We start from the raw sequence: 14,106 nt of genomic DNA, 5'->3' as shown, positions 1-14,106 counted from the left end.
CTTCTTTTTTGTTGTTGTGAAATCATGCTCATATGGTTGGCACGGACCTTTTAGGATATATCCTCTCCGAACATCATCTTGAATATTAACATCATAACTTGATATAGGAATCCTTTCCCCCGGATCATGTGGAAGAAAGTGAGCATCATGTGACCTTGCATTTGGTTGTTGGGGTGAAGGTGGGTGTGGTGTTGTATCTTCAATGTCAATGTCACTCTCAATATCGGAGTCGACTTCTTCATCGTGTACAATATCGGATTGGTCCGGAGATGCAATCTTCTTTGATGCTTGTTTCTGAAAAAGTAGCGCAATTTGGCTATTACTCTTCATTTCTACACAATTGAAACATTTAAACATTACTAATTTAGTAATTTTATGTGTTCTTCTTAACATACAAACTTACAAAGTAACAGAGAATAGACATACACAGGCATACAGAGTTACAGACAGTCAATGCATACAGAGAAATAGGCAAAATGGCAAATAGCTGCAAATCAAAAAATGTTCACAGCTAAGTAGCTCACTCTCGGCAGTTGGGACCAGGGGCTTGGGAAGATCAGGGGCGGGAGCGGCGCTCGACGTTCCGAGCGGCGGCCGGCGACCGACGGCCGGCGCATGGCGGTCTCTGCGGACTACGCAGTGCGGCGGCGGGGCTGGGCCTGGGCGAGGCGAGCGCCGGGATGGGCAGCGCCGCAACGGCCAGCGCCGGCGGGCAGCGGAGGCGCCGGGGCCTGAGCGGCGGGCGGCGGCGGTCTGGGCGTGGGGATTGGGGAATCGCGACACGATGAATCGCGTGGACCGTGGACGTCTGGTCCTCTCCTCGCGCTGTTGCCTCGACGACCAGTGCGCTCGAGCAGGCTCGAGCCAGGATGCTATCGTCAAATCGAGCCTTTTCCCATCAGGTATTATTTGGGCCAGCAGAATTCTGGGTGGGCCACGGCCCCCCCGGCCCCCCCCCCCCCCCCCCTCCCGCTGCGTCCGCCAATGTACCTCCGTCCTCTGCCTGGCGAAAGATCCCCTCTCCATTGTATCAGAGTCGAACTCTTTAAGGGCATGGCCAACGCCTAGCCTCAACTCACTGCCCCAAATGCCAACTAGGTTCGGATGTCAGGCCAAACCTGCAAGTAGCTGTCTGGCAGACCAACTAGTCTCTTGCAGGGGAGGCTACATCCTCATCAGATAAAGCTGGAAGAAAGGAGGAAAGGGAAGAGAGAGAAGAGGAAAGAAGGGAAAGTGGTGGACCGATGCTACTATATGGGAAGAAAAAGTATCTGTATACAAAATGATAGTGAGACCCAGTGAGGCAGTAGCATGCATTGGACTGTTTTTCTTCACAACCACTGCTTCATCTTCTTTTTTGCTTCGTGATTACGTGGGGAAGTAGCATGTAGCTGCCACCGTTGCTCATGCCCTAATCTCTTTCTCGTCCTGCAAGGACTCCTCCGCCCCACACGGAAAATAAATAGCGACTTGCGTCCCGGTTCTGGAGCAGATCAGGCCCTCCGAGAGCAAACTCACCGACGGCGCGACTCATCTAGGTGTTCAGCTCCGCGTGGCTCTATTGCAACAATCTCTGCCTCATCTAGATCTAGATCGGTTCCTAGGTTTCTAGCTTGTATGGTAGCACGCCGGCGGTCGTGTCCGTTCCGGGAGGAGATGAGTCGGCCGTCTACGAGGAGTATGACTACGAGCAGGAGGGTTTGCCCAGCCCAAGCAGCGCTGATAGAGGCGCCTAGAGGTCGATCCCAGAGGTCGACGGCCACCTATGTCTACGAGGGAGACAGGCGGCTCGCCGGCTCCTTCTCTGGCCGCATATGCTACCCCGCCTCGATCTCCCGCCTCCCCTGTGTGGCTATATACCTATATGGATGATACGAGCTGAAGGAGGCAAGGGGCTGCCCGGATGCCAGGCCCCGGCGGTGTTGGCATACAGACATATCAGCAGCAGGAGAGATCAGCCCCTCCTTCTGATTTCTTCCATGGCGATTGGGAGTGGAGAGCCACAAGGGGTCATTGAAATCAGATCCGATTCGTGCTTCTTGGATCAGAGACACGGCACAAGATTTGCACTTCCTCCATGATAAAGTGGGCTTGCAAAGGTAGCTGCGCAGCGTGCTAGCGCGCACTCGCAGGTGCAGTTAGCCAGTGTGCAGAGCAAAAGAAGGAAAGGCGGGTCACGGAGTTCTGGGAAGCTCCGTTCAGTCGTGCCCGCAGGGTCGACTCTGTCAAGCCTCAAGGCGCTGTAGCTGGCTTGTGCGCGCTCTGCTCGTCATGGCCGGATGGTCGTCTCCGCTCAACACCCTGTAGTTTGATTTTGTGTGTGGATCTTCCTAACTGCTTCGAGTTTACTGAACTATGTAAATCGGTACCGTCGGCCTCCACAATTTCCATCCCAGTGAAAATTCCAGTGAACCGCATGTCTAGGCAATAATGACAGCCTTGGAATAAACTACTGTTTCCTGGGTTCATCCAGTTCATTTGTTTAGTAAACCTACCTTGAATGGTTGAATTTCATGGATGTTGCAGTTGTTCTAGGCTTCTAGCCTGTTACTTGAGTTTCATCATATAAGTTTGTTGTATCATACAAAGCTTTGTGGTGGCTATGAGTTTGCATACCCGCTAAAGGAAAATGCGGTACCATCGTCTATAATTAGTTGCTTTCATCATGCAGCTCCAAACCTATATGTTTCCGCTAAGGTGGCCACATCGTCGCTTGCTTTCAGCTACGGGCAGAATAAAAAACATTGCTTGCTCTTGAATTGTCATCTGTGTTTATGCTCTACTCACGAGTCAACACTTTGTGCAAGCAGTTTCAAGTGAGCAATGTGCACATGCACATATAGTTCACTATGTTTACTCCAGCTTCTTAGGAGATGTGCTACAGCTATGGTCTAGAAAAAACTATATAAAAATTATATCATAGCAGCACAGGGTTGTCTGAACTATTATGTAGTGTGACATCTCCCAGAATTAAAATTTGGGTGAAAACAACATAATCTTGAAACAATGGCACGATACAACCAAAATTGAGGTATACTTCAGATCTAACGTGTTCGATTTATTTCAGATCCGTTGCAACGCACGGGCACTTCTGCTAGTATCATAACAATGTATCTTGTACTCCCTCCGGTCGGATTTAATCGACGCCGGAGGGGTACATGCGAGGTGAGAGTTGAAAGCAATGGTGCGTCAATTAAATCAGTCCCGAGGTAGTACTATTTAAATTTTCTGTTGCAGACAACAGACTTCGACATATTTTCTTTAAGTCCGTTCAATTTAGAGAAACTTACAATGTCAACATATTTTTGTACTGTATAGCAGCAAATCACGTCACATGAAAAATAAGGCAAATGAACTACCATCTTCTCAGCCGGCCGGGTTAACTCAAAGTCTCAAACCGTGATGGAACACCCCTAGGGGTCGAGTGGGATGGTTGCTAAAAGAAGAATCTGGCCTACTCAATCTGAAGTCTTGGCTTCACATTATGATGTTCGGCGTTGGTTACAAATTTCAGTGCCTTTCTTTTGAACTAAAAACTCACGGTTTGTTTTCGCTCCAAACGATGCATACTGCATCATGCATGATGCAGTAAGACTAGCTACAATGGGAGTATCATAAGTAGTATCATGCATGCCATGTTGGCAAAAATCTGATGTGGCACACCAATTAATGAGGTGAGAGATGAGAGTGGTATCATAATATGACACCGTATCATAGCACGTAAAACTAAAAAACTTAATGGCAAACACATCATATACACACATTTGCATTGAGATTCTACAAAACATTAAATATGATGATACTATGATACTATCTTATGATACTATGCATAAACTAGTATCATGTGCATGATACTAGTGTATGATACTTCTCATTGTGACTAGTCTAACGAGGATGGATGTGCAATTGTGCACACATTTACTACGCTGTTCGCATGCCATGCATAAATGGAGGTGGGAGAACATTGCTTGCATGGATGTTCATTATTTGGAGAAAAAAGTGCATCATGCTAGTAGTCTAGTACTAGCATAAACCATAATTATTATGGTAATTGTGGCAATTCCAGTCAACATCTAAAGCTAAGTGCTCACAAGTTTTTTTTTTTTTTGAGTAGCTAAGTGCTCACAAGTAGAACACTGTTTAAATATGAATAGAGTGAGCAGGTAAGGGAGTGTGGGGGTGAGGGCCAAAACCATATTCTAAGGATTATAGAGTTTGCTTACAAAATACTAACAGCAGCAAAGCTAGCAAGGATTTGTTTGTTCCAAAGTAAGATACCTCAGATAAATATGAGGAAAGTATATATGCTACATATCTTCCAATTTGTGGTTGAATGCAAAAAGAAAATAAATCATGAACATGTTGAACACCATGTTGTTTAGATCCTTAGTAACTTAGAAAACTGAATTTAAGTTTGATGTCCCAGTAGATGAGCTGCCAAATATAGAGCTGGTCCATCTAAATGTTCAGAAATAATGAATTCATAAAACTTGTGAAACCACAAGTAAGCTCTACATCAAATATATGGCGAAAATCGGGCAGAGCACGTACGACCCAGAAACGAAAGAACCCTACAAGATTGAAGAAGTACGTTAGGTGAGATAGTTAGAAAACATGTGGTTAGTTCAAAATTTAAACGACATCGGAGAATATAAATCAATTGAAATTTGCTAGGACAACAAGATTGAATATATTACTATTTTTAAATGACTGGTAAAATGAACAAACTAGGTTGCACTACTTCCATGACTAAGTAAAGCAAGTATAACAGCTATTATCTCTTTCCAGCTGCATATGTAGTCAATTTTTTCTATATTGACTCAAAAGTTAATTGTACGTAGTAACTTTGGCCACATATAAACCGGGTGAGCTGGTGGTCAGACCAACATTATGTCACTCGAACCGAATCACGGATTAATTCAGGTATAAAATATGAACCAATGACCTAGTTGTAAATTTCTCCTCGATGATGGTAGTAATCTGAACCTTTTTTCCTTTTCTTTTGTTAGACTTGTCACGGTGCATCTTAGTTATACAGAGGCTAGGTGTAATGATTAATCTTTTAAATAATAATGCATTATTTATTGGAAAAAAATAATCTGAACCTTGTTCTATAAAGTTTCATTGTACCTCAAGGAAACAAGGCCATGCCTGTAATATGGCAATTTAATCTTTTGGTCATTGCGATCTCGGCTCCTCAGGTGCAGCAGAAATATATAACCGTCCGTGAAGGTTGAGAGATGCAGAGGTTTGGTTAGGATCAATGCGGGAAGGTAGTACAATTACCTAAAAAGGGGAAATATTATTAACTAATGTAGTGTACGGTGAGCAAACATTTTTATCATGATACATTTCAAGTGTCAGACATACGTACCTTCTTGAATTCAGTAATACCCCAAGGGTTGTTTACTTGTGCAGGTTCTCCTTTAATTATCAGACGACCTGCAGGATCTGACTGAACACGAAGCTGCATAAAACATGAATAGAAAATGTCTGTAAGCAAACTCACCCTTCGTTTTCCCAATATGCATGAGAAAAGATGCGACAAATGGATAATTATAACTAAATCGCTACTGCAGAGCAACACCCAGTTTGTTCATTGATTAACTGAGTTTGCTTACCTCTTCACATACAAGACCAGGAATTAATGCATATACTTCATAGGAATCTTTCTGCAAGAAAACATAAGAGCTTATTTCACAAAATGTCCATACGAAATACATTTCCATTGATATGTGGTGAGCTCAGGCAATTTAAACTTCCACGGTAGCTGTAGGCCCTTTCGGAGATCCAACAACTTCGGATATGTATTGTAAGAATTGAATAAGATCTACTCGAGTTACAGAACTACTGGAAGCAAGACAAAAGTTTACAAAAAATGCCAAACAATACAATGTGAGAACTTGTAAATATGAGGTGCTCACGGTTCTCAGGACATTTATTTTAACCCAATCAGCTGGAGGTCCCACATTAATAACCGTTGAGTTATTTCTGCAAAATACATATATTTTTCATCCATTAGAGTCAACGAATCGAGATAAGAACTTACTTGAATAATAAAAATTTGTTTGGTTACTAGGTGGAACACTATTTTCTATTCCCCCATCAACTTTTTGGATGTTCCGCCCGTGACACTTTTCCACAAGTGGATATATCATTGTTTGAACGATCTGTCTTTTCTATCCATTCAACTAGATCAGAAAAGTTTTTTTTTCAAAAATAAGATATATTAGTATAAATTTAAAAATCACTCGGTGGAAATATTATATTTTAATCAAATGCACACCGCAAATAAGATATACTATATTTGAATGCTCTAATTTCTTCAACTTTTGTCGAATTAAATATCCCAAAAAAAGCTTCCCAAATTTTTAAAGTTGAAAATCTTCTTTTTGGAACGAAGGGAGTATAAAACTTATACCTAAAACTAGTTGGAGATATATATGTTCCTCTAGTGTCTACATTCATCCTTTTGTCCGAATTGACCCATATGACACGATGATGAATGGAAAAAGGAAAAATATTGCCTTTGATGTTTAAAAAATATATTCTAGTAATTAAGGAATGGTTAGCACCAAAAATAAGAATTTCAAAAAATTGATGTTCAATGGTTTAATTAGGAAGATGTTTAAACGAAAGGCTTTACTGTCGCTTATTGGGTATGTGTTGTATGTCATTGCCATCTTCAATTGTTGGTATTCTTTTCCTCTTGACCGAATCTACACAAATTCAAAGGGACAATAAATAATCATATTAACATATACAGATAACAGAAATGATGAGATTGTTGCAATGCTTTTAACAATATTTCTTGCAAATTTACCATTTCTTGGCAGTCTCTTAGAGTGCCAACTTTGCATAGCACGGGTTGCAGATTCTCTTCGAACTCTTCCACCCACATTGCTCCCATCCGCCTGTAGAAACATTAGAAGTTCAAGATCCTTACTCCAGTTTCATAACATCATCTCTTAACATATCCACTGTAGCATCCTATTGGCATTAAGAATTTCACAACTATTATGGTTCTAGATCCAGAGTAAGTACTCAATTCATATGAGCTAGTCCCTCTAATCCAAATTAATTGAATCAAGTTTGTCTAGATATGCATGTATCTAGAGATAAAAAAACATTTAGGTACATGGACAATATTGAGTTAATTAATTTAGATCAGAGGGAATAGTTCTTTTTAAATTATCTAAAGAAATAAGATAACTTTTATTTATATAAAATTGTACCTTATTTTCACAAGCATTTTTCTCTACTATGGTAGATGCACTGCCCTTGAACTTTCCATTGCTAGTTTTATGCTTCTCATATTCAAGGAGTATCTGTAGGTGCAAAATAAATAAATACGGAGTATATCTCAATCCAAGGTTTTCCCAAATAATATTCAGCCATTAAGAACCAATTTTGATTTCTACGTATATATTGTACTTCTTATCCGGTAAAAAATGAGTTAATTTGAAAGGATGTTCATGTTTCACTCAACATGTTGTACCACTATATAAATCTAGATAGATTAGTAAAAATTTATATTCATGTTCTTTGGTTGCCTATGGAGATTAGACTATAACATAGCCCCTTGTTCAAAAAACTTTGTAAAACTTCAAAACAATTGCATTCATTTGAGGAGGTATTAAGTTGTCATAATTGTGATTTAATTTTGAATCGGATCGGAACCTCTATGGTAGGATCACATCTTAACTTTTAAAATCATAAAATCTTAAATTCTACTTAGCAGAATCGTTGAATCGTTCTACTCAATTTGGGTCGTAAAGTCGTATAGTCCTATAGACAATCATGATTCTGACAACTATGGGAGGTAAGAATCATTACACAAGACACATTCATAATATTGTTGGTAAGTTGTTTGTTGAAATAACTTTCATGGTAGCCATTGTGTCATCACTCCTCACAAGATTCAACCACAAAAGTATAACATCAACGGAACTATAAAGAGATGGAAAGAATTTGCAAAACACCTTTTCATAGAAGTGACGAAAGGACCAAGAAATGGTTGTGCATGTCCTGCAAATATTTGTTCAAACCCATCAGACTTAGTATAGAAACAAGATTATGTCAATTGAGTTGTAGTTTTCATCATCATAAAAGTAAATCAAAGATCCATAAAATGAGAAGGCCATAGTGTATTGGTTGGGAAAAAATTAAGGCATACCTTGGAGGATTAAATGACTCTCCCACTTGTCGCCACATTTTGCGTGATGTTACCTATTTATGAAAATATTAACAATGCAATTGAAATGAAATAATCATTCACAACAAAACAACAAATCACGCAATCACAATCTCTAGAATCAACAAAGTAGATAAACATATATAAATGTCGTGAGTATCACACTCGATCACCTTGAACATAATGTCTTGTATTCATTATAGAGACCACATAAGCACGTCATAAGTTTCCTTATAAGAAATCAAGATTGCTATTTTCTCATATTGATCCTTTGGAAAATAATCAACATATATTTGTTTGATGGATTTTACATCTTTCTAATTTGAATTATCATTATAGAAAAGTATTTGTATTCTATAAAATATTAAGTTTATTTGAAATATTTTCTTAATTTTCATATCATTATTGGTTTACCCACCAATTCTCAAACAAAAAAAGTCTTGTCAGAATTTTTGGTTAATTGACTAAATGCACATCATAGTGTTAATTGTGGCCATTGAAGGATGAGCGAATAAATTCTACCATTGTGAGAGAATATAGCCCTTTGGGTAGCAAAACTAAACAAAAGTATAGTTTTAAAACGTATTAACCTAGGTAATAAATCAACATAAAATTGATCGAGATTAGATAGTTGGGTACATAAATTTGGAAATGAAAAAGGGAAAAATGCAACCAAAACCACAGTTGATACTATGTATAAGATATGCTAAATTTAGATATATTGTACAAAAAGTGCCAAAACTATGATACAAAGTTAGAAAGTGTATCTATATTCATAGCTCATGCTTTGCACAAAAGGATGGAAGATTACCTGCTCATAACCACCCAACCTTGTCACCTGTCTCCACAACCTGCAAAATTATAACCAGTATAAAAAATTCAACTCACCATAGTAGTCATATAATCTTGTATGGTTAACAAACATAAAAACATGGGGAACTAACTTCAGGTAATTCAGCCCTTCACCATAAAACTTTGGTGGCTTGAATTCCATAAAATTATTCTTGTGAAATTGTTCAAGATCCTTCAAGAAAGCATCCTGCTCCTCCTCAGTACCCGACTCGTCACTACTCTGGGTATAGTCAAACACTAATGGATTGCTGGAGATACTGAACACTGAACTTTCCTCCCTATCTTCCTTTTTTGGTGCAGATATAAGATGATTTTCACCATTGATATCATGATACTTACAAGTTTTATAGTCTAACAACACGCCATTTTCACCATCCACCTTCGAGATCCCATCCTTATTTTCTATTTTTCTAACAGTTATATCACTTCCTTTGTCTCCTCTTTCCTCACCAATAAAATTATCATTTAGAGAGACCAGATGTGCCTTAACTTCAAAATTCAGTAACTCATCATTATTTTCCTCTACCCTTTCCACAGCCACATCCACTTGTTTGGTATTTCTTAAACCCTCAATCTGATTAATAGTAAATATGGTCTTACCCAACCCAGTTTCCACCATAATCGGTTTCTCCTCTGCAATGTCTACACCCTCATTCATGGGTACATCATCAGTTGGTTCCACCTCACTTTCTATGTGTAGCAAAGGGTCAAACATGAATGAACTATTTGACATATTGAACACTAAACTTTCCCAATCTTCCTTAATTGGTTCAAAGAGAAGATGATTTTCACCAATGATATCATCAGTATCATGATATTTATCACTTTTTTCCTCTAACGAGGCACCATTTTCATCATCCACCTTAGTTTTATCATCCTTGTTGTCCAGTTTTGCGACATCTATATTACTCCCTTTGTCTCCCCTAGTCTCATTAGTAACTGTATTATTCTGAGACACCACATGTGTCATGTCTTCAAAACTCACTCCCTCATCATTGTTTTTATCAACCCTTGTCACCTCCACATCCACTTTTTTAGTAATATTTAGACCCTCCATCTGATGAACGGTACATATGGCGTCACCCAACCCAGTCACTTCCTTGACTAATTTCTCATCTTCAATGTATAAACCCTCATTCATGAGTGCATGAGTTAGTTGTTCCACATCACTTTCTATTTCTATCAATGGATCAAACAAGAATGAACTGCTTGAGATATTAGAAAATGCATTTTCCTCCATATCCTCCGTAGTCAGTCCAAATAGAAGATGATATTCACCACTATTATTTGTGTTGTCATGATTTGTATCACCTTTTTTCTCCAATATGTCACCATTTCCACCATCCACATGCGAGTGTCCATCATTTTGTTCAAATTTTTGAACATTTCTATCACTCCTTGTCTCTCCTCTAGTACCATGAATGACCTTATCATTCAGAGAGAACATGTATGTCTCAACTTCCAAATTTACCACCTCGTCTTCTTTTTTATCAACACTTTCCACCTCCACATCCACTTGATTGGTACTTTCTAAACCTTCCATCCCATCCATGGCACTTCCCTCCTCGGCGAACCCAATCTCTTCCTTGACCGATTTCTCCTCTTTAATACCTACACACCCTCATTCAGGAGTACGTCAATTGTTGATATCACCTTACTTTCTATCTATAACAAAGTGTCACCCTTAATTTTAAGCTTGCAACATATGTCTTATTGGATCAATGGAACACCTTGAAATCCTAATTTACCACAGCTAAATCAAAGCTTGTACTAGAATACCTAGATCTAGGTCCCTAAGAACATGCTTCTATCACTGAAATCGCATATTCGTCTAGTACACAAAAGCAACGAGGAATACAATAAAATAAGAACGATCTCACAATATTTTACTTCAAATTACCTGGTGCGCCTGTTGTCTTGTTGTATGCAAAGAGGAAATCCCGAATGATTAAGTTGAAATCGTGGGATGGAGCGCTTACCTCTCCACGGGGGGCGGCGCGGGGGGGGGGGGGGGGGGGATCTTACGGATGAAGGGGAAAAGTTGTGGTGGTATGGCGGCGCCCGGAGAAGGGAACCCTAGTTGAAGATTGCGAAATATATATGACTAGGGGGAGTCTAGCACAAATAGGATGATTACAAACCCTTTGTGTTTCTTTCCTTTTCTGGTATTAAATTTGAGCTATCTTGGCACCATCAAATCCTCACCATCTATATTTTAGAATCTAGCATTCCTATGTTATAATGGAGTTATATGTACGTACCACACAATATAGTTGGAGTAATATAATATAATATTATTCCAACATATGGATATATTCTCATGACAACATGGGACCCTCTTTGGAGGATCTTAGAAAAATAAGGCACAAGCCATAAGTGCATTGAGAAATCTTACTCGACCATTGACTTTACCAAGCATGGCATACGAGTAAAATCTTACTCGCCCCTGATACCCACAAGTGCAAGAGATTACTATAATCTTTGTTGGGAAGTATTTTACCAAATTTATAGTTCTAAACGATGGGAGCACAAGAATAGCAGTAAGACTTTAGAAATTGTTAGGCCTAAAGTTTCCCGCTAGATGTGAGACCGCATAATTTCCGGTTAATGTTGAAAAGTTGCTGCCTTGACGCTAGGGCGGAAATATTCCGGCTTACACTGACACGTCCTCACCCTCGACTCTTACTTCTTGTCTTGGATCAGGAGATTGCATCGTAGCACAAATGTAGATTCTCGAAAAATCAAACTTGTGTGTTCCAAAGAGGCGAACAACTCCCGTGATGATCACTTTTCCATCTAAGGCCGTTTTGATGCATCTCTGAGCCCATCTTCAGCTCCGGTCAGGTCCGTCAGGCAGAAGGTTACCTGTATCTTGTCAAGGCTATCTGGCCTGCCAAGGTATGTAGGATCAAGATGATCCTAACAGAAAATATCTTCAAGCATATCTTTAGCTTCAGGGCGGATCCATTAGACGAAAGACTTGTTACCCGGATCTTGTCAAGTTGTAGGTTTCGATGATACGAACAACTTTCATATTGAGCATCTATTCATATGAGGTCATCGTGAGGTAACTCCGGCTAACATCTCCATATGATGTCTTCAGGGTATTTCCGCCTTGAACCTGAGGTGGCCAAACTCCGACCTAAATCATTTGGCCTTCCTTCTTAGCTTGACTTCTTGTTGTCTTCAAGTTCTAGCGCCCTTCCTTCCTCGCCAAGATGGCTTTTCATCTGCCATACGCCTGAAGTGATCAATTCACCATGGATTTGCCTAGCGACAATGGCAGCCATGGATCCGACTAATCCATCTAGATTCTTTAGCTTCAGTGGACCCACCTTGGGACCAAATATCCAACATTCCGGCATGTGCCTAAGGTGAATTCATTTGGTCTTTATCCTTCGCATAACTCCTGGATTTCTTCAAGTCTCGCCAAGCTGGCTTAGGCCTATGGTGGCCAAATCTGCTTTGGACCATCTTGAGACTAAGGTGGCCATAATTCCGACCAGCTCTTGAAACCAAGCATGTCCATCTAGCTTATTAGTCTTCAACATATCCGGCTTACATAGCTGGCAGGTGGCCCAAAATGGGTGCTAACATATGCCCCATTTTTTTATGGCAGAGCTTTGCGTGCCATAAAATAACTTGCCAACTTGGCCTAAGACGATGTTAACACTCCATCGGCTATGAACGTTTAGGGCGATACATTTACATCGGCCTTAAATCTTTACCTCGAAGGGCATGTGATCAATCCACCAGAGTATAAGTAGCCTAAATAAACAAAAGCTTTGGCTTTGTTAGAAAAGCTTCTTATTATTGTAGCCGGATCTGAAATGAAGTTCTTGCGGTCATCTCTCTATACTCGATAAACTTGCTTAGTCGCCCCTTCTAGCTCGTGCCCTGGACCAATTCGCTGAATCAGTTTTTGACTTGTAATTATTGAGTTGGAGCTACATAAGTTTGATGAGATGGCTTAGCACGAGATGGATTGCGTGCCCTTGGAATATACCTTCCCCATGATGTATCCATGACATAAGCATTGGTGGCCCAAAAGGAGGATGTGGATCCTACTTGTTAAACTTCTCCTTTTGCCAATCCCATTATCCAATTTCCTCCGTGCTGGGGGTGACTTCGATGCTCTTTCTTTAGTCGTCCCACAAGAATTTTTCTCATCACTTATCTTCTGATATTTTTCCAAGTGCTTCTCGGAAGTAACTTTCAGCCTCTTGCCCTTGCGCTTATCACAACCTGTTTCTCTGTTGGTCTTGCATGCATCGGTTTTTGGATTTCCGCCTTGCCCCCCAAGCATCTGACATCAGTGTAGCCTTGATGGAATTTTCATCTTTAACATTGTCATTGATGTGAATATTTTTATCGCTTGAAGACTTGGCCCATCATATCTAGTGTGTACCTTTCCGCCTTGTGGTGACACGGCTTGATGTAGCTGAATTGACACTTGGTCGCCATCAAAATCAAACCTAGCCGGATGGCTGCTTTCTTGTGTTCCAATCAACTTAAATTGTCTTTTGTTATCTGATTGTTTCGTTTTACAAAACATGTTGTAGTTCATTTGCTCTGGTTCTGATGGCTCATCATGGTGATCAATGAATATGGGATTATTCGGTGATGCTTCGACAAGGTAATCACTCATGGTCGGACTGAAAGTACGAAGTTCATATCGTAGATGATATTGAGGTTCCAGCTTTGGAATTAAACAACTGAGTGGTTATGGCTTATCTTCATCCAACTCGGTGCAGTGTCTTACGTCATCCTTTTCCGATGCTCCTGAATCGGCTATCTCGGAGAACTTCATCCTTGGCCTTATGTTTCTGCAACCAATATGATTCCAAAATATACGTCTCATCTGCGACCAAATGTTAGACAAGTATGATACAAGCAAAGCTATCCACTAAACATGAAGCTTAGTCGGAAAGCTTTGGTAGCACAAAATTGTTATTACCGGCCTGTATAGATGTTGTAATGCGATGGATGATACATTTAGACATTTAGTAACAATCTTTTTTGCTAACAAATAAATTACTCATCTCAATTGGTCTTTCAAA

Source organism: Lolium perenne, chromosome 7 (assembly GCF_019359855.2).
Source record: "Lolium perenne isolate Kyuss_39 chromosome 7, Kyuss_2.0, whole genome shotgun sequence".
Classification (NCBI taxonomy): domain Eukaryota; kingdom Viridiplantae; phylum Streptophyta; class Magnoliopsida; order Poales; family Poaceae; genus Lolium; species Lolium perenne.
This window is presented reverse-complemented; position numbering follows the sequence as displayed.